This window comes from Balaenoptera ricei, chromosome 2 (assembly GCF_028023285.1).
Source record: "Balaenoptera ricei isolate mBalRic1 chromosome 2, mBalRic1.hap2, whole genome shotgun sequence".
Classification (NCBI taxonomy): domain Eukaryota; kingdom Metazoa; phylum Chordata; class Mammalia; order Artiodactyla; family Balaenopteridae; genus Balaenoptera; species Balaenoptera ricei.
In genome coordinates, this window is record NC_082640.1 from 55,999,913 (window position 1) to 56,012,586 (window position 12,674).

The following is a 12,674-nucleotide window of genomic DNA, read 5'->3' on the forward strand; positions in this document are numbered from 1 at the left end:
AAATTCTCCACTGCCACAGTGACACTACCGAGTAACTCACAGTGATCAAAGGCATGGTCCCCGAGGACCACAGACAGACTTTCAAAGGAAGACCTCTGCCATGCGAGGGAACTTGGAAGCCTGAAAGGGAACAGTGGCTGGCCACGGCAGCACAGCAGGCATGGCAATGGGGCCCCCATCTCTGCCCCACCAATGGACTGCTCCAGATAAACCTCTGGCTGTTCGAAAGGCCTGTGTGCTACACCGGCCGGTCGCGTCATTCCCCCACGGGAGAAACACTTTCGCTTTACACATTGCCAAACAAGGGAACAAAGCGGCCAAAGGGGATGTTCGCATAACTCAACTACCTGCAAGGAGGCCGGCACAGACGCCTCACCATGTCGATCTTCTCTACTTCCCGCAAGACACCCTTTGGGTGTCATTCCTCGGGCAACGGGATCGCAACTCTACACAGCTTACCTACCTCAACTCACCCACTTGAACTGCCAAAGCCATCCGCTCCATAGGCAGCTTATGCCAGCCCATCACGAACAAGACACATTCTTGGGAAGCCGAGGCCAGCGCCTGCAACCCAATGATGACAACCCATCCCACGACATCACACAGGACCTTTCCTCATGATACCTTACCTTTCTCTCCAGGCCAGCAGACACCACCCAGGCTGAAATGCTTCACTCGATCCACACCCCACTTCACGAAGATCCACTTAGCACCAACAGTGTGCCGGCAACTTCAGCAGAGGAGCTGACAGGGGCAGCACTGAGGCCTAAACCATCAGCCCCTTTCCGCCATCGCCCAACTCCAGCCCACGCCCGCCCACTGCTCCAGCCACAAGGGGCAGTCAAGAACCTCACTGCACGAAACACAACAACAGAGAGGGCCACAGGCCTGGCCTGAGGCTCCAGGCTCCAACCAGGGAAGCTTGCTCATGTTGGCTTCCATAATCAACCTCGGAAGCGGCATGCACAAAGTGTGATCCTGTCCAAAAATCACCTCTCCAAGCTGCAAGCTTACTGGGTCTCTACCAGAACACACTCCGACCCTGAAGACTAGCAGGAAAGCCTGCCCTCTTGCATTCCCTCAACGGCCTTTTAGCAGGGACCGGGGATTCATAGATGACCCAGCTTATGGGCAGACATGGTCGACCCTCAGACAGGAGCCCCTCCAATGCTGGAGCCCTTAGTGGGGTTTGCATGCCTGTCAGCAGGGGACGTTGGCCCTCACTCCTAACTGTCCCATACTCCCGAGACAGGAAACGTGCTGGACCTCACTTTCGATGAGGAGACGGTAGAGCGTTCTCACTCATTTTGTTCAGATTTTCCAAGGAATGCATACAAGGGTGTCATCATCGATCCAAGCACATGCTGGGAGGCTGCAGAACACAAAAGGGAAGGCCGTGGGTCTCTGCAGAGGAGCCATGACCTGGAAGTACTCCAACTGCCTGGGGAATCCACAGTCCTCAGGCCACTCAGCAAGACCAACAATCAATCCACTCTTGCAACCATTGGGCCCATCTGTGGAAATCCTAATATCCAATGGCACATCTTAGTATGGGTGAATGCCTACCGTCCTGAGCTATCCACAGCCTTGCTCGGCAACGTGCACCCGCCCCACTTTGTCCAGTTCTCCTTAGCATATCCAGTCATCAGACAACGCGAAGGTCTTCTTCTGTTTGCCGACAGCCAGCCTTACTCTGCAACTGCACCTGAGAAGTGGACAGAAATCAGGCAGGTTTCTGAATTGCACAAGGGTCCTCAGAGAACATGATTTTTGTGAACACTTAACCTGGGCGTGAGCCTAGAACCTGCTTCCCAAGTACCACTGTCCCTTACCGAAAACTGATTGTGTGTCTCACAGCACGACTGAAGGAAGTTACGCACGTACATTGCTCGGTGTGTGAGACGCTGTATGTGTGTATTCACACGTGTGGGCGTGTGTGACTGTGACTGTGCACGAGGATGCGTTTGTGGATACCTGTGGGTGCCGCTAAATACGCGTCTTGGTCTCTGGGTGTCCCTGTGGCCCTCTGCAGACGCTTCTAACAGTAAACGTCATAGTTTATACACAGCACCCTGGTTGGACCCCCAACTGAAAGGAGAAAGACCCCTGTCAGCTTCATGAGGCCGCATGCGAACTTTGAACCCCAGGCTGTCAAAATAGGCCACAGACTCCCGCTCTCCCACAGCCACGCCTTCTGACCAAAGCACAAAGACTGGACGAGACCTCCCTCCCGGCCGTGGGTGTCACACCTATGTGGACCTGGAGATCCTGCCACCTACCACCACATCTGATGTGCCCTTGGGGTCACTCCCAGTGATCCCGGAAGCAAGGTAACCTCCCATGGGCAGGCTGACACCGACCTGCAGTTGCCGACAGGCAAGATGCAGCCTGGCACTTCTCAAGGGGTTAACGGACTTCGGCCCAAGTGCCTCGTCTCGCCAACTAGACCAAATCACTTCCCATGACCCCGTGGGAATGCCCTCAATGGGAAGTGTTGGGCTTCAGCAACCATGACACAGGTTGGAACCCCACAGCGGAAATTAGGCCACCTTCCCGGCCACGTATAGGCAAGCTTCCAACTGGTAGGCTTTGCGGCCCTGACCACTGAGGAAACGCTCAAACGCTACACAGCCTCGTCCTAAGTGCCCTCCTCCTGCCTGCAGGGCGACTCGACTCTACTTGAAGCCACAGACATCATGTGAACACGGAGACACTGAACAGCAGGGAAGACACACCGCAAGCCTGTCTGCTTTGATGATGCCCACCCCACCCCATGCATCCTGGCCATTCTCCACTGCCACGGCGACACTACCGAGGCACTCACAGTGATCAAAGGCACTGTCCCCGAGGACCACAGACAGACTTTCAACGGAAAACCTTTGCCACACGAGGGGACCTGGAAACTTGAAAGGGCACAGTGGCTGTCCACGACAGTGCGCCTGGCGTCGCAACAGTGCCCCCACCTCTGTCCCCCCAACGGACTGCTCCAGGTAAACCTCTGGCTGTTCGCAAGCCGAGTCATGCCCCCCCGGGAGAAGCACTTTCGCTTTGCACATTCCCAAACAAGGGAACAAAGCAGCCCAAGGGGATGTTCGCATAACTAAACATCCTCCAAGGAGGCCAGCAGAGACGCGTCACCATGTCAATCTTCTTTACGTCTCGCAAGACACCCTTTGGGTGTCTTTCCTCTGGCAATGGGATTCCAACTCTACACAGGTTACCTACCTCACCTCATCCACTTGAACTGCCAAAGCCATCCCCTCCATAGGCAGCTGATGCCAGCCCATCACGAACATGACACATCCTTGGGAAGCCGAGGCCAGCACCTGCAACCCAGTTATGATAGCCTATTCCACGACATCACAAAGGACATGTCCTCATCTTCCCTTCCCTTCCTGTACGGGCCATCAGTGATCCACGCAGGTTTAAATTCAGCACTCATTCCTCTCCCCACTCCACGATGACCCACTTGGCATCAACACTGTGCCGGGAGTTAAAGTAGAGAAGCAAACAAGGGCAGCAGCGAGGCCTAATCCATCAGCCCCTTTCCGCCGATGCCCAACCGAGCTCACCCCCGCCCATTGCTCCAGCCTCACTAGGCACTCAAGAAGCTCACCGTGAAAAACGCAAGAACAGGGAGGGCCACAGGCCTGGCCTGAGGTTCCAGGCACCAACCAGGGACGCTTGCTCATTTTGGCTTCCAGAATCAACCCCCAAAATGGCATGCACGAAGCGTGATCCTGGCCAAAACTCACCTCCCAACTGCAAGCTAACTGGGCCTAGACCAGCACACACTCTGACTCTTAAGACCAGCAGGAGAACCTGCCCCCTCGCATTCCCTCAACAGCCATTCAGCAGGGACCCGGGTTTCACAGATAACACAGCTTATGTGCAGACACGGTCAACCCTCAGAAAGGAGCCCCTCCAATACTGGAGTCCTTGGTGGTGTTTGCATGCATGTCGGCGGGGGACGCTGGCCCTCATTCCTAACTGTCCTCTCCCCCTGAGAGAGGAAACGTGCTGAACCTCAGTTTCGATGACGAGACGGTAGAGTGTTCTCACTCATTTGGTCCAGATTTTCCAAGGAATGCATGCAAGGGTGTCATCATCAATCCAAGCACATGCTGGGACGCTGCAGAACACAACCGGAGTCTGCGCGGGACTCTGTACAGGAGCCATGAGCCTGGGCTACCCCAAAAGCCTGGAGAATCCACAGCCCTCAGGCCACTCAGCAAGGGGAACAATCAATCCACTCTTGCAACCATTGGGCCTGTCTGAGGAAAACCTAATATCTAATGGCACATCTTGGGGTGCTTTAATACCTACCATCCTGAGTTATCCACGAACACACTCAGGGACATGGGCCCGCCTCACTTTTTCCACTTCTTCTTAGCACCTCCAGTCATCAGAGCACACGAAGGTCTTGTTTGTGTCGACGGCCAGCCTTTCCCAGCAACTGCACCTGAGAAGTGGACAGAAATCACCGAGGCTTCATAAGTGGACCGGTGTCCTCACAGGACATGATCCATAAAAACATTTACCTGGCCTTGAGCTCTGAAACTGCTTCCCAAGGACCTCTAACCCTTACCGAGAATTGACTGCATGTCTGATAGTACGACTGCAGGAAGTTACGCACATATGTTGGCCGGTGTCTGAGAGGCTGTATGTGTGTGTTCACGCGTGTGGGCGTGTGTGACTGTGACTGCGCATGCGGACGTGCTTGTGGGTTCCTCTGTGTGCCGCTGCATACGCGTCTTGGTCTCTGTGTGTCCCTATGGCCCTGTGAAGAGGAGTCCAACAATAAAAGAAAGAGTTTATACACAGCACCCTGGTGAGACCCCTAACTGAAAGGAGAAAGAATCCTGTCAGCTTTAAGAGGCCGCAGACACACTTTGACCCCCAGGGGCTGTTGAAATAGTCCACGGACTCCCGCTCTCCTACAGCCACGCCTTCTGACCAAAACACAAAGCCTCGACGAGACCTGCCTCCGGGCCTTGGCTGTGACATCGACATGCACCTCGAGACTCTGTCAGCTACCAGTATATCTGATGGGCATTTGGGGTCACTCGCAGCACTTCCGGAAGCAAGGGAACTCCCATGGTCGGGCCGACACCGACCGGCAGCTGTCTGCTGCCAAGATGCAGTCTGAAAACACTCAAGGGGCTAACGAACGTGGGCCCACGTGCCACTTCTCGCCAACTAGGCCTAATCACTTTCCATTGACCCGTGGGAATGCCCACCACAGGAAGTGGTGGGCTTCAGCCACCATGACCCATGTCGGATCCCCACGGCGGAAACTAGTCCACATTCCCAGCCACGTCTCAGGCAGCTCCCATCTTGAATGTTCACGGCCCTGACCCCTAAGGAAACGCTCAAACCCTTGAAAGCCTCGTCCTACATGCCCTCCTCCAGCCCACAGGGCGACACGACCCTACTGGAAACCACAAACATCTTCAGAACACGGGAACACTGAACACCAGGGAAGACAGACCGCAAGCCTGTCTCCTTCATTGATGCTGATCCCACACCATGCATCCTGGAAATTCTCCACTGCCACAGTGACACTACCGAGTAACTCACAGTGATCAAAGGCATGGTCCCCGAGGACCACAGACAGACTTTCAAAGGAAGACCTCTGCCATGCGAGGGAACTTGGAAGCCTGAAAGGGAACAGTGGCTGGCCACGGCAGCACAGCAGGCATGGCAATGGGGCCCCCATCTCTGCCCCACCAATGGACTGCTCCAGATAAACCTCTGGCTGTTCGAAAGGCCTGTGTGCTACACCGGCCGGTCGCGTCATTCCCCCACGGGAGAAACACTTTCGCTTTACACATTGCCAAACAAGGGAACAAAGCGGCCAAAGGGGATGTTCGCATAACTCAACTACCTGCAAGGAGGCCGGCACAGACGCCTCACCATGTCGATCTTCTCTACTTCCCGCAAGACACCCTTTGGGTGTCATTCCTCGGGCAACGGGATCGCAACTCTACACAGCTTACCTACCTCAACTCACCCACTTGAACTGCCAAAGCCATCCGCTCCATAGGCAGCTTATGCCAGCCCATCACGAACAAGACACATTCTTGGGAAGCCGAGGCCAGCGCCTGCAACCCAATGATGACAACCCATCCCACGACATCACACAGGACCTTTCCTCATGATACCTTACCTTTCTCTCCAGGCCAGCAGACACCACCCAGGCTGAAATGCTTCACTCGATCCACACCCCACTTCACGAAGATCCACTTAGCACCAACAGTGTGCCGGCAACTTCAGCAGAGGAGCTGACAGGGGCAGCACTGAGGCCTAAACCATCAGCCCCTTTCCGCCATCGCCCAACTCCAGCCCACGCCCGCCCACTGCTCCAGCCACAAGGGGCAGTCAAGAACCTCACTGCACGAAACACAACAACAGAGAGGGCCACAGGCCTGGCCTGAGGCTCCAGGCTCCAACCAGGGAAGCTTGCTCATGTTGGCTTCCATAATCAACCTCGGAAGCGGCATGCACAAAGTGTGATCCTGTCCAAAAATCACCTCTCCAAGCTGCAAGCTTACTGGGTCTCTACCAGAACACACTCCGACCCTGAAGACTAGCAGGAAAGCCTGCCCTCTTGCATTCCCTCAACGGCCTTTTAGCAGGGACCGGGGATTCATAGATGACCCAGCTTATGGGCAGACATGGTCGACCCTCAGACAGGAGCCCCTCCAATGCTGGAGCCCTTAGTGGGGTTTGCATGCCTGTCAGCAGGGGACGTTGGCCCTCACTCCTAACTGTCCCATACTCCCGAGACAGGAAACGTGCTGGACCTCACTTTCGATGAGGAGACGGTAGAGCGTTCTCACTCATTTTGTTCAGATTTTCCAAGGAATGCATACAAGGGTGTCATCATCGATCCAAGCACATGCTGGGAGGCTGCAGAACACAAAAGGGAAGGCCGTGGGTCTCTGCAGAGGAGCCATGACCTGGAAGTACTCCAACTGCCTGGGGAATCCACAGTCCTCAGGCCACTCAGCAAGACCAACAATCAATCCACTCTTGCAACCATTGGGCCCATCTGTGGAAATCCTAATATCCAATGGCACATCTTAGTATGGGTGAATGCCTACCGTCCTGAGCTATCCACAGCCTTGCTCGGCAACGTGCACCCGCCCCACTTTGTCCAGTTCTCCTTAGCATATCCAGTCATCAGACAACGCGAAGGTCTTCTTCTGTTTGCCGACAGCCAGCCTTACTCTGCAACTGCACCTGAGAAGTGGACAGAAATCAGGCAGGTTTCTGAATTGCACAAGGGTCCTCAGAGAACATGATTTTTGTGAACACTTAACCTGGGCGTGAGCCTAGAACCTGCTTCCCAAGTACCACTGTCCCTTACCGAAAACTGATTGTGTGTCTCACAGCACGACTGAAGGAAGTTACGCACGTACATTGCTCGGTGTGTGAGACGCTGTATGTGTGTATTCACACGTGTGGGCGTGTGTGACTGTGACTGTGCACGAGGATGCGTTTGTGGATACCTGTGGGTGCCGCTAAATATGCGTCTTGGTCTCTGGGTGTCCCTGTGGCCCTCTGCAGACGCTTCTAACAGTAAACGTCATAGTTTATACACAGCACCCTGGTTGGACCCCCAACTGAAAGGAGAAAGACCCCTGTCAGCTTCATGAGGCCGCATGCGAACTTTGAACCCCAGGCTGTCAAAATAGGCCACAGACTCCCGCTCTCCCACAGCCACGCCTTCTGACCAAAGCACAAAGACTGGACGAGACCTCCCTCCCGGCCGTGGGTGTCACACCTATGTGGACCTGGAGATCCTGCCACCTACCACCACATCTGATGTGCCCTTGGGGTCACTCCCAGTGATCCCGGAAGCAAGGTAACCTCCCATGGGCAGGCTGACACCGACCTGCAGTTGCCGACAGGCAAGATGCAGCCTGGCACTTCTCAAGGGGTTAACGGACTTCGGCCCAAGTGCCTCGTCTCGCCAACTAGACCAAATCACTTCCCATGACCCCGTGGGAATGCCCTCAATGGGAAGTGTTGGGCTTCAGCAACCATGACACAGGTTGGAACCCCACAGCGGAAATTAGGCCACCTTCCCGGCCACGTATAGGCAAGCTTCCAACTGGTAGGCTTTGCGGCCCTGACCACTGAGGAAACGCTCAAACGCTACACAGCCTCGTCCTAAGTGCCCTCCTCCTGCCTGCAGGGCGACTCGACTCTACTTGAAGCCACAGACATCATGTGAACACGGAGACACTGAACAGCAGGGAAGACACACCGCAAGCCTGTCTGCTTTGATGATGCCCACCCCACCCCATGCATCCTGGCCATTCTCCACTGCCACGGCGACACTACCGAGGCACTCACAGTGATCAAAGGCACTGTCCCCGAGGACCACAGACAGACTTTCAACGGAAAACCTTTGCCACACGAGGGGACCTGGAAACTTGAAAGGGCACAGTGGCTGTCCACGACAGTGCGCCTGGCGTCGCAACAGTGCCCCCACCTCTGTCCCCCCAACGGACTGCTCCAGGTAAACCTCTGGCTGTTCGCAAGCCGAGTCATGCCCCCCCGGGAGAAGCACTTTCGCTTTGCACATTCCCAAACAAGGGAACAAAGCAGCCCAAGGGGATGTTCGCATAACTAAACATCCTCCAAGGAGGCCAGCAGAGACGCGTCACCATGTCAATCTTCTTTACGTCTCGCAAGACACCCTTTGGGTGTCTTTCCTCTGGCAATGGGATTCCAACTCTACACAGGTTACCTACCTCACCTCATCCACTTGAACTGCCAAAGCCATCCCCTCCATAGGCAGCTGATGCCAGCCCATCACGAACATGACACATCCTTGGGAAGCCGAGGCCAGCACCTGCAACCCAGTTATGATAGCCTATTCCACGACATCACAAAGGACATGTCCTCATCTTCCCTTCCCTTCCTGTACGGGCCATCAGTGATCCACGCAGGTTTAAATTCAGCACTCATTCCTCTCCCCACTCCACGATGACCCACTTGGCATCAACACTGTGCCGGGAGTTAAAGTAGAGAAGCAAACAAGGGCAGCAGCGAGGCCTAATCCATCAGCCCCTTTCCGCCGATGCCCAACCGAGCTCACCCCCGCCCATTGCTCCAGCCTCACTAGGCACTCAAGAAGCTCACCGTGAAAAACGCAAGAACAGGGAGGGCCACAGGCCTGGCCTGAGGTTCCAGGCACCAACCAGGGACGCTTGCTCATTTTGGCTTCCAGAATCAACCCCCAAAATGGCATGCACGAAGCGTGATCCTGGCCAAAACTCACCTCCCAACTGCAAGCTAACTGGGCCTAGACCAGCACACACTCTGACTCTTAAGACCAGCAGGAGAACCTGCCCCCTCGCATTCCCTCAACAGCCATTCAGCAGGGACCCGGGTTTCACAGATAACACAGCTTATGTGCAGACACGGTCAACCCTCAGAAAGGAGCCCCTCCAATACTGGAGTCCTTGGTGGTGTTTGCATGCATGTCGGCGGGGGACGCTGGCCCTCATTCCTAACTGTCCTCTCCCCCTGAGAGAGGAAACGTGCTGAACCTCAGTTTCGATGACGAGACGGTAGAGTGTTCTCACTCATTTGGTCCAGATTTTCCAAGGAATGCATGCAAGGGTGTCATCATCAATCCAAGCACATGCTGGGACGCTGCAGAACACAACCGGAGTCTGCGCGGGACTCTGTACAGGAGCCATGAGCCTGGGCTACCCCAAAAGCCTGGAGAATCCACAGCCCTCAGGCCACTCAGCAAGGGGAACAATCAATCCACTCTTGCAACCATTGGGCCTGTCTGAGGAAAACCTAATATCTAATGGCACATCTTGGGGTGCTTTAATACCTACCATCCTGAGTTATCCACGAACACACTCAGGGACATGGGCCCGCCTCACTTTTTCCACTTCTTCTTAGCACCTCCAGTCATCAGAGCACACGAAGGTCTTGTTTGTGTCGACGGCCAGCCTTTCCCAGCAACTGCACCTGAGAAGTGGACAGAAATCACCGAGGCTTCATAAGTGGACCGGTGTCCTCACAGGACATGATCCATAAAAACATTTACCTGGCCTTGAGCTCTGAAACTGCTTCCCAAGGACCTCTAACCCTTACCGAGAATTGACTGCATGTCTGATAGTACGACTGCAGGAAGTTACGCACATATGTTGGCCGGTGTCTGAGAGGCTGTATGTGTGTGTTCACGCGTGTGGGCGTGTGTGACTGTGACTGCGCATGTGGACGTGCTTGTGGGTTCCTCTGTGTGCCGCTGCATACGCATCTTGGTCTCTGTGTGTCCCTATGGCCCTGTGAAGAGGAGTCCAACAATAAAAGAAAGAGTTTATACACAGCACCCTGGTGAGACCCCTAACTGAAAGGAGAAAGAATCCTGTCAGCTTTAAGAGGCCGCAGACACACTTTGACCCCCAGGGGCTGTTGAAATAGTCCACGGACTCCCGCTCTCCTACAGCCACGCCTTCTGACCAAAACACAAAGCCTCGACGAGACCTGCCTCCGGGCCTTGGCTGTGACATCGACATGCACCTCGAGACTCTGTCAGCTACCAGTATATCTGATGGGCATTTGGGGTCACTCGCAGCACTTCCGGAAGCAAGGGAACTCCCATGGTCGGGCCGACACCGACCGGCAGCTGTCTGCTGCCAAGATGCAGTCTGAAAACACTCAAGGGGCTAACGAACGTGGGCCCACGTGCCACTTCTCGCCAACTAGGCCTAATCACTTTCCATTGACCCGTGGGAATGCCCACCACAGGAAGTGGTGGGCTTCAGCCACCATGACCCATGTCGGATCCCCACGGCGGAAACTAGTCCACATTCCCAGCCACGTCTCAGGCAGCTCCCATCTTGAATGTTCACGGCCCTGACCCCTAAGGAAACGCTCAAACCCTTGAAAGCCTCGTCCTACATGCCCTCCTCCAGCCCACAGGGCGACACGACCCTACTGGAAACCACAAACATCTTCAGAACACGGGAACACTGAACACCAGGGAAGACAGACCGCAAGCCTGTCTCCTTCATTGATGCTGATCCCACACCATGCATCCTGGAAATTCTCCACTGCCACAGTGACACTACCGAGTAACTCACAGTGATCAAAGGCATGGTCCCCGAGGACCACAGACAGACTTTCAAAGGAAGACCTCTGCCATGCGAGGGAACTTGGAAGCCTGAAAGGGAACAGTGGCTGGCCACGGCAGCACAGCAGGCATGGCAATGGGGCCCCCATCTCTGCCCCACCAATGGACTGCTCCAGATAAACCTCTGGCTGTTCGAAAGGCCTGTGTGCTACACCGGCCGGTCGCGTCATTCCCCCACGGGAGAAACACTTTCGCTTTACACATTGCCAAACAAGGGAACAAAGCGGCCAAAGGGGATGTTCGCATAACTCAACTACCTGCAAGGAGGCCGGCACAGACGCCTCACCATGTCGATCTTCTCTACTTCCCGCAAGACACCCTTTGGGTGTCATTCCTCGGGCAACGGGATCGCAACTCTACACAGCTTACCTACCTCAACTCACCCACTTGAACTGCCAAAGCCATCCGCTCCATAGGCAGCTTATGCCAGCCCATCACGAACAAGACACATTCTTGGGAAGCCGAGGCCAGCGCCTGCAACCCAATGATGACAACCCATCCCACGACATCACACAGGACCTTTCCTCATGATACCTTACCTTTCTCTCCAGGCCAGCAGACACCACCCAGGCTGAAATGCTTCACTCGATCCACACCCCACTTCACGAAGATCCACTTAGCACCAACAGTGTGCCGGCAACTTCAGCAGAGGAGCTGACAGGGGCAGCACTGAGGCCTAAACCATCAGCCCCTTTCCGCCATCGCCCAACTCCAGCCCACGCCCGCCCACTGCTCCAGCCACAAGGGGCAGTCAAGAACCTCACTGCACGAAACACAACAACAGAGAGGGCCACAGGCCTGGCCTGAGGCTCCAGGCTCCAACCAGGGAAGCTTGCTCATGTTGGCTTCCATAATCAACCTCGGAAGTGGCATGCACAAAGTGTGATCCTGTCCAAAAATCACCTCTCCAAGCTGCAAGCTTACTGGGTCTCTACCAGAACACACTCCGACCCTGAAGACTAGCAGGAAAGCCTGCCCTCTTGCATTCCCTCAACGGCCTTTTAGCAGGGACCGGGGATTCATAGATGACCCAGCTTATGGGCAGACATGGTCGACCCTCAGACAGGAGCCCCTCCAATGCTGGAGCCCTTAGTGGGGTTTGCATGCCTGTCAGCAGGGGACGTTGGCCCTCACTCCTAACTGTCCCATACTCCCGAGACAGGAAACGTGCTGGACCTCACTTTCGATGAGGAGACGGTAGAGCGTTCTCACTCATTTTGTTCAGATTTTCCAAGGAATGCATACAAGGGTGTCATCATCGATCCAAGCACATGCTGGGAGGCTGCAGAACACAAAAGGGAAGGCCGTGGGTCTCTGCAGAGGAGCCATGACCTGGAAGTACTCCAACTGCCTGGGGAATCCACAGTCCTCAGGCCACTCAGCAAGACCAACAATCAATCCACTCTTGCAACCATTGGGCCCATCTGTGGAAATCCTAATATCCAATGGCACATCTTAGTATGGGTGAATGCCTACCGTCCTGAGCTATCCACAGCCTTGCTCG

At 55.0% G+C, this 12,674-nt stretch overlaps 5 non-coding genes across 5 annotated transcripts; all 5 read right to left on the bottom strand.

The window, feature by feature from the left end:
• Nucleotides 1-1,262: 1,262 nt before the first annotated feature.
• LOC132361790 (small nucleolar RNA SNORD116) lies at nt 1,263-1,355 on the bottom strand. Its single transcript, XR_009502058.1, has one exon. It is a non-coding gene; the product is annotated as a small nucleolar RNA SNORD116 (small nucleolar RNA).
• Nucleotides 1,356-4,022: 2,667 nt separating this feature from the next.
• LOC132361067 (small nucleolar RNA SNORD116) lies at nt 4,023-4,115 on the bottom strand. The gene has a single exon (XR_009501382.1). It is a non-coding gene; the product is annotated as a small nucleolar RNA SNORD116 (small nucleolar RNA).
• A 2,687-nt stretch (nt 4,116-6,802) lies between these two features.
• LOC132361791 (small nucleolar RNA SNORD116) lies at nt 6,803-6,895 on the bottom strand. Its single transcript, XR_009502059.1, has one exon. It is a non-coding gene; the product is annotated as a small nucleolar RNA SNORD116 (small nucleolar RNA).
• A 2,667-nt stretch (nt 6,896-9,562) lies between these two features.
• On the bottom strand, nt 9,563-9,655 carry LOC132361070 (small nucleolar RNA SNORD116). Its single transcript, XR_009501383.1, has one exon. It is a non-coding gene; the product is annotated as a small nucleolar RNA SNORD116 (small nucleolar RNA).
• A 2,687-nt stretch (nt 9,656-12,342) lies between these two features.
• LOC132361792 (small nucleolar RNA SNORD116) lies at nt 12,343-12,435 on the bottom strand. The gene has a single exon (XR_009502060.1). It is a non-coding gene; the product is annotated as a small nucleolar RNA SNORD116 (small nucleolar RNA).
• Nucleotides 12,436-12,674: the final 239 nt, after the last annotated feature.